This window comes from Pezoporus wallicus, unplaced genomic scaffold (assembly GCF_028554395.1).
Source record: "Pezoporus wallicus isolate ANWC-B61680 ecotype Strahan unplaced genomic scaffold, APGP_CSIRO_Pwel_v1 contig_4191, whole genome shotgun sequence".
NCBI lineage: Eukaryota > Metazoa > Chordata > Aves > Psittaciformes > Psittacidae > Pezoporus > Pezoporus wallicus.
This window is the reverse complement of record NW_026641383.1, coordinates 5,008,350-5,023,565: the sequence shown is the minus strand read 5'-3', so window position 1 is coordinate 5,023,565 and position 15,216 is coordinate 5,008,350. Positions and strand designations below refer to the sequence as shown.

The 15,216-nt window shown below is 44.2% G+C and overlaps 1 long non-coding RNA gene across 1 annotated transcript; it reads left to right on the top strand.

Annotated features, from left to right (window-relative positions):
* The first annotated feature begins 7,608 nt into the window (after positions 1–7,608).
* LOC130606862 (uncharacterized) lies at positions 7,609–8,623 on the top strand. The gene is made up of 3 exons (XR_008974089.1): positions 7,609–7,717; positions 8,275–8,389; positions 8,507–8,623. It is a non-coding gene; the product is annotated as an uncharacterized LOC130606862 (long non-coding RNA).
* The last annotated feature ends 6,593 nt before the right edge of the window (positions 8,624–15,216 follow it).

Here is a 15,216-nt window from a genome sequence, read left to right as displayed (position 1 = left end):
GCTGTTATCTGAACTGTGTAATGTCACACAGAGACCACACAAACTTTTACCCAAGGAAGAGGCCTAAAGCTCCTGTCCATCTCTGCATATTAAATCTAGACTTTATTTCTGTTTCTACACTATTTTCACTTATTTCTCTCTTAAATTATTGTGCCCAGAGGAATATATTTCTGCAGTCTGCTCCTATGGGATTTTCAGACACAAGGGATGTAATTTTCTTCTCCCTCGGATAGCTTTTACTCCCAGTAGGAGTCTGTAAAAATCCTTTCATTTCCTTAAGGATTCCATGGCTTATTATTCTGTAAAACATAAGAGCACATAATATTGTGGGATGGGTGACATCTCTTCTTGCTTGCAAGCAGCTTTATGACAGACAGGTTGCTGGTTGCCACCGGCATTCTTAACACTGTGTCATCAGGCCCCAATCTAATCTATGAGGTGTAATTGCCATGGTGTTAAATCCCTTGCTGGTGGCTGATCACCTCCAGCTCCTGGGATTGCATGAATGTGAGCTGGTGCTAACAAAGGCAGGAAAGTTTTAGAAATGTCTCTGCTGTTGACAGTGTTTTAAAGTCTCAAAGTAGAAGTCAATGGGGTGTGAATCCACCCACAGCAAAGCTGAGAATAACAGGACCCATGACTGTTCTGTCTCTAAGCTCCACTTATACTGCCTATAAACTGTCCTGTAACATGCCTTTGAGTTAAAAAACAAGGGATATTTAAGGCTTAAACCCTGGCCAGAGGTGCTACAAGCTTTTTCAGGTAGCATGGGGAATTGTCACTGCCACTTTACCAGGTGGAGAAGGTTTAAAGCCAAGTTAGCCCAGACCCAGGACCATACTGCCTATGTTCATTGGTGTCTAGTTGGCTCAGCATGGGGACAAAGACAGCTTTCCAAGCCTATTATTTAAAGAACCTTTATGCAGAACTAAGCATCTTCAGTTATGGTGATCCACTGATTTCAAACTAACACACATAGACCCCAAATGTGTGGCTTGTAGGACTTCTGTTATGACATAGCAAAGACTTTGCAACCTCTCTGTGCCATCCATACTGTTACTTGGTGTGGAAGTTGTATTGGTGATATTATGAAGTCATGTCCTCAATGTGTCTCTTTTTATCTTGCCATTCATGATGCCTGAGGTTGACTTGTCCTAGTTAGAGTTCTGATGTAGAAGAGCTGAATTGCCAACTCACATGGAAGTTTGCACTCACTGTGGAGTGACTTATCCTATCAAACTTCTGTTATAGCTTTCTGTGGCTCTACTTCATGAAGACTGACAGGGCCCCATTGTTGGCAATTCCTATTTCTGCAGTAGTGTAGAAATGCTGCTTTTAATGCTACTGTGATGATTATAAACTAGTTTTAAAACTGTAAAAGGTATCTAAAATCATGCCTGTAAGACAGAAAGAAAAGGGCAAGTAGATATGATGCTGCTCCCTTTTTCTGTAATTACCTCTCATTTGAGGATTTCCTGATGGGGATTTGGTTCTATGTACATGTTTAGTGACCCTTAGAGGATATCTTCCTCATACACTTTTGAGCCTCTCCTTGAGCCTATGCAAGCTGCTTGTGTCCACACGATCCTCCAGCAATGACTTCCGTAGGCCTTTAAGCTATTTCATGAATAATTGCATTCTTTTGTTGCTTTGGACTCTGATACTCTGACTTGGAACCCCTTTTTCTTACATTAACAATAATGGTGAACCTCTTAGCGTTCTTCTTGCTTCTTTTACTCAGTTGGTTACTTTTAGGACAATATGACCACACATTTGTCTTCTCACTGATGGTGAAATCAACCCGTTACAGTATCTACGGGAAGCTGAGCATCATGGTATTGAGCGAAGCAAATGTTCGACTGCATTTTATCATTTATCACTAGAATTTGGCAGTCCCATCTTTTGGCTGTATTCCCAGTGGTCTTGCTGATGTCGTGAGGAGCCACCAGTGACCCCACCAAGGTAGTAGACACCCACTTTACCTGAATTGTGACAACAGACAGTTGGCTATGTTTTTATGATTTTATTTCCCTGTATTTGTAGCATGCAAGCAAAGACAAAATCTTCCTTCAGGTATTTGCATCTCTGCAAAGCAAATATTAAAGATCGTTAAAGATGAGGCACTGGAATGGGTTGCTCAGGGAGGTTGTGAATGCTCCATCCCTGGCAGTGTTCAAAGCCAGGTTGGATGAAGCCTTGGGTGAGATGGTTTAGTGTGAGGTGTCCCTGCCCATGGCAGGGGAGTTGGAACTGGATGATCTTAAGGTCCTTTCCAACCCTAACTATTCTATGTTTCTATAATGCACCTCTTTCCCACAGATGACCTCTCATTCTTTACAACATCAGAGGCATAAATCTGTGCGTGTGCCCAGCTTTATCAAGTTCAGTGGGACCCGATGGTATTTAGATGCCTAAATACCATTGAAAACCTATGTGCAAGCTCTGCATGACAGTGGTGACTTCTTCCTATCATGTGTGCAGCTGCCAGCACAGCAGAGCTGGGTTTCCTCTGTGCCAGGCAGGCGCCAGTGAAGAAGAAACCCCTCTGCAGCCTGTGTAACCTGTCATATAGCCTGTGAGGCAGGAAGGCCTTTTCGATCAAAGGCTAATGGCACTGAAAGGTCTTTTGCAGGAAAACGAGAACAATGGAAAACCAAAGTAACCTTCAGTTCTCTGTGCAGATTTAGGAATGAATGGAGGAGGAGCAGTCTGGCCCAGTGCCACAGCTCTGCATGCAGTGGGGATGGAGAAGCTGTGATAACGTGTCTCCTTGGCTGAGGCTTTCAAAATAGGACACTGACTTTTTTGTTGTTTTTTCAAGCATTACACAAAAGTTCCCCTTAGAAGGCCAAAGGCAGCTGTTTTCTTAGGACAGGGAAGTCAGGAAGAGGCAAAGCAGGCAAAAACATCAGATAAGTCTGGATAAAATACTTGGCTAACCTATTTTTCCCCCTCATAAACAGCCAAGTTTGAAGCACTCTGCAGAGCTCTGCCTCAGAGGAAAAGCAGAGCCAGCCACTGAGAAATTACATCCGTGCTCTGGGAAGAACCACTGCTCTCACCACCTCGGTGTGGAAACCGCTGAGGTACCATTCCTTGTGGCCGGAGCATCTCTCCTCTCATCCAGGCAGCCCAAAGGTCTTCTAAAAAGCCTTGTTCTCTGGCAGCATCTTACACAGCACCTGGATGTTGGCAAAATGGGGTTTGTAATAGACACTGTGTGTCTCCCTGTCACAGGAAGAGAACAAGCCACTCTAACCTTCAGGGAGGGTCTAATCCCGAGACAGCGTGGCAGTGATTTCATCCCTGCCCTGGGCTCTGCGTGAGCCCCTGGGGTTCCCTCTGGAGATCACGGAGAAGAGCCAGGTCCATCCAAAAGCTTGCAGGGTTTGGGGTTTATGCAGTTGTAGTGCATTGTCACAAGGTGGCAGGGACGTGACACTTTCTGGCAGGCTCCTGCTCAGCGTGCCACAGATATCCTCTTCAAAGCCTCACTGCTTTCCTCCTTATCTGGAAATACATGGATTTATCAGCAGTCCTCTGTCATTAGCTTTGAAAATGTCCTTGGGATAGCTCAAGGGGAGGGTAATTAGTTACTTCCAAGCTTAAATATTTTACCTATTTGCACTAAAAAAAAAGGTTAAAAAAACCCTGCTTTGCATGCCTGAAAGCCATGGTGATGTAGGGGGGCATGGAAGGGGCTGGCTTGGGTGAGCCTGTGGTGAGGCTCGGCTCTGGTTGCTGCTGCTTTGGTGGGGAAGCCAAAAGCTGTGATGATTAAAAAGCAGGCAGCCCTTCTGTCCTGAGTCACAGGAGTTATTTCTTCCTAAATAACTGAAGATGGGAAATCATGCCTGTAACTTAGAAAGAACCATATATATTTGTCTCAGGAATACTGTATTAATTCTGGCTTCCTACAGTAGATGCTCAACTTTGGGCTTCTGAAAGCAAATGTCTGTGTATGCAAAGGACCAATTCCCTTATTTTCACGTGCTTCTCAGTCGTCTCTTACCCTTTCACATGCCAGGAGCTCTTGTGATTTTATTGCTGTGCTGTCAAGGGTGTTGCAGACTGCCATAGCAGGGAGGGAAGCCTTTGTCAGCGCTCACCAAACGTTTTCATACTAAATTCTACCTGCAGTGATAAAATCAGATTTGTGTTAATAAGCTGCTAATCACCACCAGGTAATTGTTTAGTGTATCTCTGGAGTCCAAGCTGATTGTTGTCTTCTCATGCTTGCCTGCCTGGCGGTCTTTAGAGACAGGAGGTTTTCAGGGTTTTTAATGTGAGGTATAAGCAGTGAGAAATTATTCAACTGTTGCTGTGCAGAAAACGTCCCTATCATGCAGCAGGGAGTAACAATAACAAATTGCTGACATCCAAATTCAGCTTTGCACAAAAAGCTGTGCAAGATGCCTGCTGCTCCCTAAGTAGTAACCAGACCACAGCGAATCGGAGGCATCGACACAGGAGGAGGAAATGAGCAGGAAATGCACCCAGGTAGAGCAGGTAACATTATAAAATCATTTCTGAGCTGCTGTTCACTGGACAGACTGGATATAAGGAAGAAGCTCTTTACTGTAAGGGTGGTGAGGCACTGGAATGGGTTGCCCAGGGAAGTTGTGAACGCTCCATCCCTAGCGGTGTTCAAGACCAGGTTGGACAAAGCCTTGAGTGACATGGTTTAATGTGAGGTGTCCCTGCCCATAGCAGGGGGGTTGGAGCTAGATGATCTTAAGGACCCTAACCCTAATCCTAACTATTCTATGATTCTATAATATTTCCCTTTTTGAGCACAACACAGTGTCCCATGAAGGGGTTTTAGTGGGTCAGATAGATGTGCTCCCTGCTTCGTACTGAGGCGCTGAGATTGACCTGAGGTTTAAATTTCACTTACACAAACAGAGAGTAATCAGAAGTAATCTAGAGCACAGCTTTATAGAACCAAATATCTTTGAGCTCCTACATGCTTATGCACCTTGAGCTAAATGATGAGTGCATATATTCCCCTACAAGCTTGCAGTTTATTTTAATCCACTAAGGAAAGCAGCTTGGAAGTTCAAAGCAGGCTCTCAGCTGGGAGGGAGGGAGGAAAATGCTCTCTTAACATGTCTGCAATTCAACTGTGGAACTTCCTGCAGCAGGACAGCACTAAGACTGAAAGTGTATAAGACATAGAGTGAAATGATGATGATCTAACATGCAAGTGCACAAATGGCTGTTTTTTGGTTTGCTGGTCTTGGTTTAAACTCAACATTTATGGAATTTGGGACTAAGATGGCAAATGCCTTTTTTATCTTTTAAAACTAAAGCTGGGTGAACTTCCAGGTGCATTGCTTCCAGAACAGCAAGTCAGGATGTTTCATTTCAAGAACGCAGGGACTCTCCCCTTTGATTGATGTGTGCTTTTTTCTAACCAAGGAATTTGATGTGGGCTTGTGCATTGTTTCAACCAAAGTAAATCAGTGTTTTCCAATGAATGCAACATCAGACTGAAACGTTCCATTTGTCTTCAGTACTGCTTTATCATACTGAAGGCAAAAATACAAACCAGCAAGGGCTGTTGGATTGCCCCAAGCTTTTACAGTTGGGAGTTAGGTTAAACTGTTACAGGGATGTGTTCACTCTGCCTTAGGAAAACGTCTTTCATCATCCTCTGAAGTTGGCTTCCTTCAGAAACAAGGAATTGGATGTAAAATATCCCTGTGTCCATTCCCGACTGCCAATTCTTATGTACCCCAAGGCCGTAACAGTCCTTGAGGACTCCTGGAGCCTTCTATTTTGTCTCTTCTTTTGGCAGCTTTTGGTCACAGCTCTCAAGAGTCCCCGGCTTCAATTCAGGTGTTTAACGTCAAAATGAACTTCCCTGAGAAAATCCCTTCCAGCCCTGGATCCACTGCCAGGGAACAGCCTCCAGATCTCAGACAGGGCTCACAAAGGTGATTTAAGTTCTTGGCGGATGTACATTTGGGCAGAATGGTCCCAACCACACCTCCTGGAAGAACATCAAAGGAATCGTCAGGAAAAGGCCAAGGTCTGCTGAAATATCTTTTGTGGCGCTTTGGTTTTGAGCGTGACGAACTTTGACTGCAGATTTGTCACCAGCCTGGACACACTGAGGTAATCTTGGAGGAAAATCTGTCCTTTTACCAGATTCCAACTGTTTGCAGCCAGGCTTGAAAGCCTGAGATCTGAACTCGAAGTCCGAGCCTGTGTGATCTATTAGTCAGAACAATTGATTTATTCCTTTGAAACACTATCACCGACCGCGTTTTTCTCTGGTTCCTGGGAACCCTGCTTCTCTGGCTGTTCATGGCCATGGCAACTGGAAAACAGACTCCATAGGGGAAGAAGCATCAAAGAATCCCCTCTGCCAGTGAAAGGGAGGAGGGAAAAATATATGGATGATACAGGAGAGTGAGGAGCTATTCATGGTCAGGCCCAAATCCAGTTCTAAGGGAGAGATAGAGATGGTCTAGGGTAAGAGTCCCTAGAGTCCATAACATGATTCGCCTTAGCGCTTTCTGCCGTAAGCCTTTTATTTTCCACACTTATCTCCCACCCACCATTTCACATGTCAGATTTTTGCAGGTACCAGCAAACAGCTGAGATTCCCATTGGGAATTTCAGTGCCCTGGACAGACCCAGGCTGTGCTGGGTGTGTTTATTTCCACATAACAGCTTGTCAGTTTAACAAAGACGGCACTGTGAAATCGGAGAGAAGAATATGCCGTATCTAGCCACTGTGTGTATGTATCACACTGAGGAGGAATTCATTGCTCTTTTCCATCGACAGTGTAGGTTTAGCCCATAGCTCTATTTTCACACTCCTAAAGCTATGTTAAAATCATCAAGGGGTCAGCCACAAGCCTGCGCTACTAAGAGAGTTCACCTTTAAATACAGGCTGTCGGCTCTTTATAACATAAGGAAGGCAAAAGCATCTCTACCAGCAGACCACTGTTTCTTTATATATGCATAATATAAAAATAGGCACCAAAAAAAAGGGTTCAGAAAATGAAAATGCACTTTTTGTCGGAGCTCATATTGCCAAGTTCCAGCCTACAGCTATTTGCAGCTGAGAAATAAAGCTCCAACTCTACAGTTTTAATGAGAAAACCTGGCAGACCTTCAATTTTAGCCTCTTTTGTTCACCATATACTGAAGGCATTAATATGTCTAGTCATTTTAGAGAAGGCAATGCCTAACCCATTTTCTTTCACATATTGAAAGAGAAAAATGTGAGTTTGCAGGGCCTGGCTCAGCAGACCCCAGGCTTTATGCAGCCGTAATTCAGTGTTTCAGCAGATTGCAGCAGCACTGCGTTAAACCCCATCCAGCTGGGGATGGAGTTTGGGCTTCAGACACTGGGGAGAGGGATGGAGGGAGAGATGCCACTATGGGCCTGGTTTAGAGTCATGGCTAATGCACATTACCAATACCTTCTGTCCCTTGAGGTATGCATATATGAAGGCTGAATTGGTCTCTCTTGAAATCCCAACATCAGTTATGATCCCTCTGCAGTGGCAGTTTGATTTTCTCCTATCAGATACCCCCTCAATGCCTTCACATTTGCCCCAAAGCATCTCACCTGAGTGCCCTTCAGAAGAGATGCATTCTCCATACAGCCAAACAAGCTTCTGGAAAGGCTGTGGAGAAGACAGGAATCGTATAAATACAGGGAGAGCCACATGCAGCCCTCAGGCACGGGGGCAGGAGGTAACTCAGCCATGGCAGAACCCCATCGGGCAGCCTTTTATAGCAAACCCTTGGCCTTTAAACAGCCACTGTGCTCAGTGGGATGGTTGTGGCTGATTCACAAGTAGCTCAGGCCTCTCTGTGAGGAGCACGGTGGGAATGGGACCACTAACCTGAGTGATGCTCGGCTGTCCATGCTAGCCAGGCAGGACCTCAGGCTGTTCAGAGGGGATCACAAAGTTTAATTAGTGCTTTGGCTTGCTAAGAGAAGAGGGAGCAATTAGCAGAATAAATCCTGGAGAGTATCTGCTACAGTTCATGAGTGACAGGAGATGCCACTGAACGTCTCATTGTGGCTGCCAGTGCAAAGCCTCAGGAGCAGGGGTGGCTGCCTGGCTTCATTAGGCTCCCATCATTTATGGATAAGCCCTCCCAAGTCCAGATTGCAGGACAGGCACAGCAGGGATTTTGCCTGAACATTTTAGGGTTGGCTGTGTTATTGCAGTTGAGCACATGTTCTCCTTTCCCACTTGTTTCTTCATAGCCCTTATGGGAGAAATGTTACCTCTTTTTCACAGGTGGGCAAACTGAGGCCCAGAGATTAACCTAATAGCCAAATCACTTGAGGAGCTTATATCACAACATCAGCCCCACAAGCTGGAACAGGCCTGCAGCAGCATGGCAAGCTCAGAGGTGTGTGGAGCCAGCAGCACAAGCATGTGCTTAGCGTCTCTTGTGCATGATATGTGTCTCATCTGTGATACTCTGCTTTTGCTGAATCAGTCTTCTTTTTCTTCTGATTTTAATTAGAAAGCCTGGTGGGAAAAGCTGTGCAGCATCTCCAGTCACAGCTGGCTGGGCACCTGGCTTGGTGGGTTTGTTACTGGCTGAGGTCAGTAACCCCAACACAAAGTCTCTGCAAACAGCAGCTGCTGAGATTTTGCTGAGAGGTCTGTTTTGGGGGACTCTCCTCCTTTCCAGACTGTGTTTTGGACAGTAAGTTAAAGGTAAAAGTTGCTATTTTGCTGCTTTGGGTGTCCTATGTGATCCCTAGGCTGTAGATGAGAAAATCTGATTTCATACCTTTACTAAAACCCACCAAAACTAATGTAATACCACCTCTTTCACTAATGCATGCAGTTAGCAAAGGCTGCTCCTCTGCTTTTATCAGTGGATTTGCTGGGGAGCTGGGTAGCCCTGCAGGTCAGGTGCTGGCTGTGCTCAGCACCGTGGAATAGCAGGACTATAGTTGTTTAACAGCTCAGACATGCAGAATTTGTGTTGACCAATGCCTGCACAGCTTCATCGTTGTTTCTGGCTCTAAGGTTTGTCATATGTCTTCTCCCAAGCACCTCGTTGTTGTCACAGCTCAGCGTTTGGCATATGTGGCAGCTCAGTTCCTGAAGGTATGTGTTCCTTAGGCTGCGCTGGAATAGGACTGGGCTTGACTCTGGGTTGGGTGCTGTATTCAGAGGCTCCTGTGTCTTTCCTGATGAGGGGCTTGGGTAGCTCTCTCCAAGTCACACAGATGAGTTCAGGGTGCTTTTATTCTGAGGATCATCCACCACCCCACATTTATTGATGTGACAACTGTAACAAAAATGCCTATTGCCCCTCCTTACACAGCAAAGAAATATTCACCCAAGGACACCCTAAACTGCGCTGAGCCTCTCGTGTCATTCACCTCTGAGCACTATTCCTATCACTAACAGGAAACTGGACCAAACCCAGTGAAAGAAGGCTTGCCCTCCCAAAGGCTGCCAAGTGCTGCAGAGGCAGCAGGGCAGCAGTAAAGCAGCTGTGGACCTACACATCTTTCTCTTCCCCTGCAGCCAGAATGTTTTACAACCTGCTTCCTTCAAAAGAAATAGATACTGGATGTAAGGAAAATTACTTCACCCTCAGGGTAGCAAAATATTTATTTCATAAGTTGGAGTACATACAAAGTCCAGAAGTTACTTCCTTTTGTCCATAGTTTTGGAGTTACAGATTCAATGCAGTGCTTTCAGAAGGACCTCATGATTTGTGTTCAAAATCAGGCTGCAAAAAGAGTTTTCAGCAGCATTTTAGATGCTAGTTTGGACCCCAGCATGGTTTGAGGTCTGCAATAAATTAGAAGCTCAGGTCTGTGGCTGCACAGCAGGTTTCATGGGAAAACACTGTTAAGTATCTTTGTTTCCCTTTAAAAAGCTTCCTTAGGAAGAAGTTAACGTTAGTAGGCGAATGGTGCTACGTGGTGCACGGCGTAGATGATTTTAGTTTTTGGAACGGTTCATCTTTCATTTTCCAAACTATAGCCCTGAGTGGCAGAAAAGCAATAAAAGCAGTTCTTCAGGAAATGCTGGTATATGAATGTCCCTGTGAAAGCAACTCTGCAGTCACTGCTTTTTTTAATGTTAATTTAAAAATGAAGAATCAAACATGTAATTTCCAAGCCGATCTAAGCAAAAGAGAAGCATCTCCAGGTGTCGGTTAGAGTTCAGCAGCCTTCTGTGTACATCAGGGCTCCTTGTGCCTTTATGTGTATAATTATGTATGCTTTTGATATGAAACTGAGCAGTTTGACTGGTTCAGCTTGGGGATCTGGGATTTGTTTGAACTGCTCACCCCAAGTTCAGCTCCGGAGCTGCAAATCTTTGTGGATCTGGAACAAACACGGTGTGAGCGGTTAACTGGCAAACTCTGTTTGTATACCCTTGTGGTCAGCAGCTTGTCTGCGTATAATCTATGCAGATACATCAAAAGCAAAGCAGTTTGAACAACAAGGCTCTGAAGAATAAATGAGAGGAGAAACAGTGGAGCCATTCTTCCAGTCTGTGTGAATCTCAGTGTGGTTGCTGTGTGTGAAAAGATGTACGGTTTCTTTGCACTGTGTAGTGTGGTGAGGAGAGTCATCCTGTTTCCTTGCCTCTTGGCAGAGGGAAAGACATTGCTGTTTTGCTGTGGGAGGTACAGCTCCTTCCACAAGACTGAGTGCCTGGGATTTAAGTTTTCAAGAGCTTAGTAAAAGTGACTGTGATTTACAGACATGGCTCCAGTCCTGTGATGGGTGAATACACTCTGAGCACACTTTGCCCTGTGTCTCCCCATCTTCCAGTCCAAGCTGCTTCACAATCAGAGCAAAACCTGGCCAGGCTTGTCTGGTAGCACATGGAAAGATGTTTTGAAGGGAGCAAGTTGGAGGGAGGGAGGTCAGAAGAAGCAGTCCTATGTGGCCAAGATGCTCCAATGTACCAAGATTGCTGTCATCAACAATGGTGACAAAAGTGAGTAAAAAAGCATACAGAAAACAAGAACCAAGGTAATGATACTTGTGTCAGAGTTCATTGCACAAATGACTTTGTCAGTGAAATAAGGGTCTGGAAATGTTGTCCAAATCAAAGGAAATGTACACTTTGATGGGGTTTGGAGGGTATTTTGCTTTCAGAAAGCAGTATGTGGTAAGTGAGTTACTGACATGCCAGTAATTCAAAGGAGAGTTTTGCATCCCTGCTGTGAGGCTGAATGACAACATAATACAGTTATTAAGGGGAAAAAGGGAAGCCTCAGCCCTAGGTCTTCTAGGCTTTCTATTCTGTAACAAGAAGCAATGCCAAAAAAAGCCTCATGCATCTGGCAACCTTGAATTCCTACTGCAGTTCTCCAAGTGGAATGAAAGTGAGCGAGCAAAAGATTTAAGGTGCAAAATTGGCTTGCTTTCCACTTTTAGGAATGGATTTATTCCAGAAGAGATTAAGAATAACTTTACATTTATTGGTTTTCACTCTTCTGAAAAATATTCACTTGTAAAGCACGGGAAGAGGAGACTTTGACCTCTTTGCTCTTTTTGTTTGGTTTTCATAGAATCCTAGGATGGTTTGGGTTGGAACAGACCTTAAAGCTCATTCAGTTCCAACCCCCTGCCATGGGCAGGGACACTTTCCACTAGAGTAGGTTGCTCAAAGCCTCATCCAACCTGGCTTTTCTTTTCCTTCTTTGTTTCAACCACCTTCTTCCAGGCAAGCGTAGGTGATGAGGAGACTAAATGTGCAGGGACAGAAACCCCCAAGCAGTTAAGCAGTGTTTTCACAAATCCCAAAACCCTCTAAAAAGAGTATTTTATTTTCTGAACGTTTCAACCTGCTTTATTTGATTTAAAAAAAAGGAGGTGTGAATGCTTGACATGGAACTTGCACTCACAAGTAGCACAAGGATAAACTGCACTTAAAGGCATTGGACCACACCGTCACCCAGGCAGTATGGGAATCACAGTTTGCTCCAACCACTGTGAAGGTCAGCTTCAGTCCATTGCTCGTGTTATTAGTGACAACGGAGAATGTGGTGTTGAAGGAGGTGTAAGAAGAATTCACACACTTTCCCTAGGCACCATGGAATAGCTCAGGAACCCTGGGGTGAGTTTATCATCTGTCATTTGGTTCTCAGAATGCACTATGTAAGGAAAAGCGAGGGATGCGATGTGAATCTCTTTACTGGGGTTCAAGTATGCTGGGTTATAATCTGCTTTATGCATGTGAGAACAGGAAAATGAACAATAATGATGTGGGTGCATCTCTGCATTCCTACCCTGCTTCTGCCAGACAGAATGGTGTTAAGCAGCACTGAATTTTGGGGGCAAAAATAATACTTTATGGTTTTCTTCAAAAATTAACGTTCATGCAAATGTTGCCAAAATTTAACATCTTAAATAACAGTATTTCTGCTTTTGCTGTGATTGCTCCATTATTGGAGCCAGTTACCCTCCTTCTCTATTTGTATAATGTATTTCAAAAAAGTCAAAGAGCAACCAAAGCAGCCACTTTGAACAAGGATCAACATTTGCTGAATGGCAGCCAACCCTACATCTATATGATTGCTCCTGACATATGGGTTAGGACCTTAAGGCTTTCCCAGAGAACATGTTGTTTCGTGGTATTTCTTGCCTACCCAGTGAGAGTAATGGAAACAGTGTGAGGATAAGCTGTTCAGATAAGTGTTTGCCAGCCATCTAGCTTCATGGTTACTTGGATCAATCTGCTACATATGCATTTTCTTCTCTGTGAGTTATACTTATTCCTATAAAGTGAATTTGGTTAAGGCAAATAACTTCTTATTCCGCTGTCAGCCCTATTCAACCATGCCTGGAACAAGGTATCAGCTGTCTTTGAACATGAGAGGGTCTAATTTCTTATCAGCTTTACTGACATGATCTTTCTCTTATATAGTTTCATGAGAGCTGAGTAATGACTGTGTGCTAACAAAAGTCATAACCCAAATGACGACAGCATATAGGGCTCCAAGCCACAGCTATTTGTAGAACATAACCCCAAACTACTAACGTCTGGAACCACAAGCAGCCACGTTCAGATATGTTAATCCCATAACTAAATGTAATAACACCAGCAAATCACCTCCCAGGAGTGAGCAGCCATGCAATCAAGTGAATATGGGAATCACAGGGTCAGATGTCTCTGGGTACTGGAGACATAAGAGTGGGAAAGGCCTTGGAAATCTCTGCTCCCTCTGATTGCGCCCGGATGGTGACCTGCTAGAAGACCAGAAAGGCAAAATCCAATGGTCACCATTTGTCCCACTCACTCTGATATGGTGCCCTAAGTGATTCCTGGGCACACACTGCTCTGTATGGTGTCCTTTGCTATATTACTGCCAAAGAACAGCTAGAATTTGTTTTTTCTTGCCTCAGTTCACAACAGTCATTTCAGAGCAATGGGAACACCTAAGCTTTTTGGATGGATTTCTGTATATTGCTTTGCTTGGGGAAATAACAAAACCAAAGCAGCATTTCATGTTAACATTTTCAGACTGAAGTTTTCCATTGCCATTGAAGTGAAATATGCTTTTATTTAAAAATCTACCTCTGCTTTAATTTAGTTTCCCTCCATCCCAAACTAAATGTTAGGTTTGAACTCCAATTTTGAAGTAATAGAAATACTGCAGAAGTGTTTTAATACATTGTTTAGAGGTGAGCTGAAGGATCGGGCACCCCAGACTGTGGTTTTGGGGGGGAGTCACTACTTGGGACTATTTGCTGCTGCAAAACTACTCATTTTAAAGACCCTCCACTCTGAGGAGTGCTGATGCCATCAGCCAGCTGGGCAATGTAATGCTGGTTCAGCATTTCATTGGATTCCAGATGTTGCCAGCCCTAGGAGGATGTAATGGTGCAGAGCGTATGAACTTCAGATTTAAATATATTCTGATTATATATTTCAGTGTGTATTCTATATACTGAAAGTGAACCAAGCAACTGCTGTTTCATTCCACCCCATTTATGCAGTAAACTTCACACCATCACAGAAAGTAATAATTACCTGTTTGTGGCTGTCGTGCACAGTATTATTATCCAGAGAGAGAAACGTCTCAAGGATATTTGGCAGCTTGAAGCATGGCTGACAGTGTTTTGTAAAATTCCTGATGTGATTGTATGGAATTCACCATGGAATACCAGTGAGGGAGGTTTGTGCAAGATACATGGTGGGGCTGCGACATACAGATGTTTACATTTCAATTACAGTAATTCAGGGAAACATTATTCTTCTGGCTTAGGGGCGGATTGTTCTTATAAAACACTATTTGCTGGTAGTAGGGAAGAACAGTAGGAGTAGTGCCTACTGGTTTGAGAACTAGACCAGGAGAAACCGGACATCAGATGCGTGCTATGCTGCTGGTTTCACACAGTGTTAAGCAACTGGCTTTGCAAACTGATCAGGGGAAAGCATTGACTTGTTAGCGTAAGGGCTGAGTCCTAAGCACTCCCCAAAGCAGCCCACTTTGTGTGTCTCATCTCTGCTCTTTGTGAATGATCTCAGGTCAGTGAGTACCAGCTCTTGTCCCACAACCTGCAGAAATAGCCCCCAAGCATGTCCACGCCATCCATGCTGGATGTGGGGTGCTGCGCCAACTGCGGTGTGCTCACACGCACAGGCTCTTGCTTCGAGGTCAGTCTTGGAAGCTGTGTCCATGTCTGTTGTCTCCAAGGCTGGTATCTGGGCTGGGAGCATCCCTCAAATCTGTATCTACAAAGTTCTGTGCTTGCTGAAGTCCTGCGCTATAGCTCTATGGCTGAAGGGCTCCACCACAGCTGTATTCTCCCTTCTGAACACTACTTCATCCTCTTAGGGTGAAAGCCATTATGTGAACCTGCAGCTTGCAGGGTGTTTTCTGTTCAGTTCCTTTCAAGGCTGTTGACAAAATCTGGTACTGTTGGATCTAAACCACCACACTTGCATGGCTTTGAGGTGACTGCAGCAAGTAGGGCTGATCTTTAACTCGTAAATTGTCTTCTTATTTTATCCTGGCACTAATCTGTTATTTTATTCTTATTTTATCCTGGCAATACAATGTCCATAATTAACAGCAATGTTGAGGAGTCTTGTGCATAACTAGAAGCTGTTAGTTACGCCACTATAAGAGAACAATAACTTGGAGTGTAGGAGGGAAGCCAAAGGATCTTTATTCGTGGTTCATTGTATTTAAGAACCTTTTAGTAAACAGGTAGAGAAAAAGAAAGAAGATTATCTCAA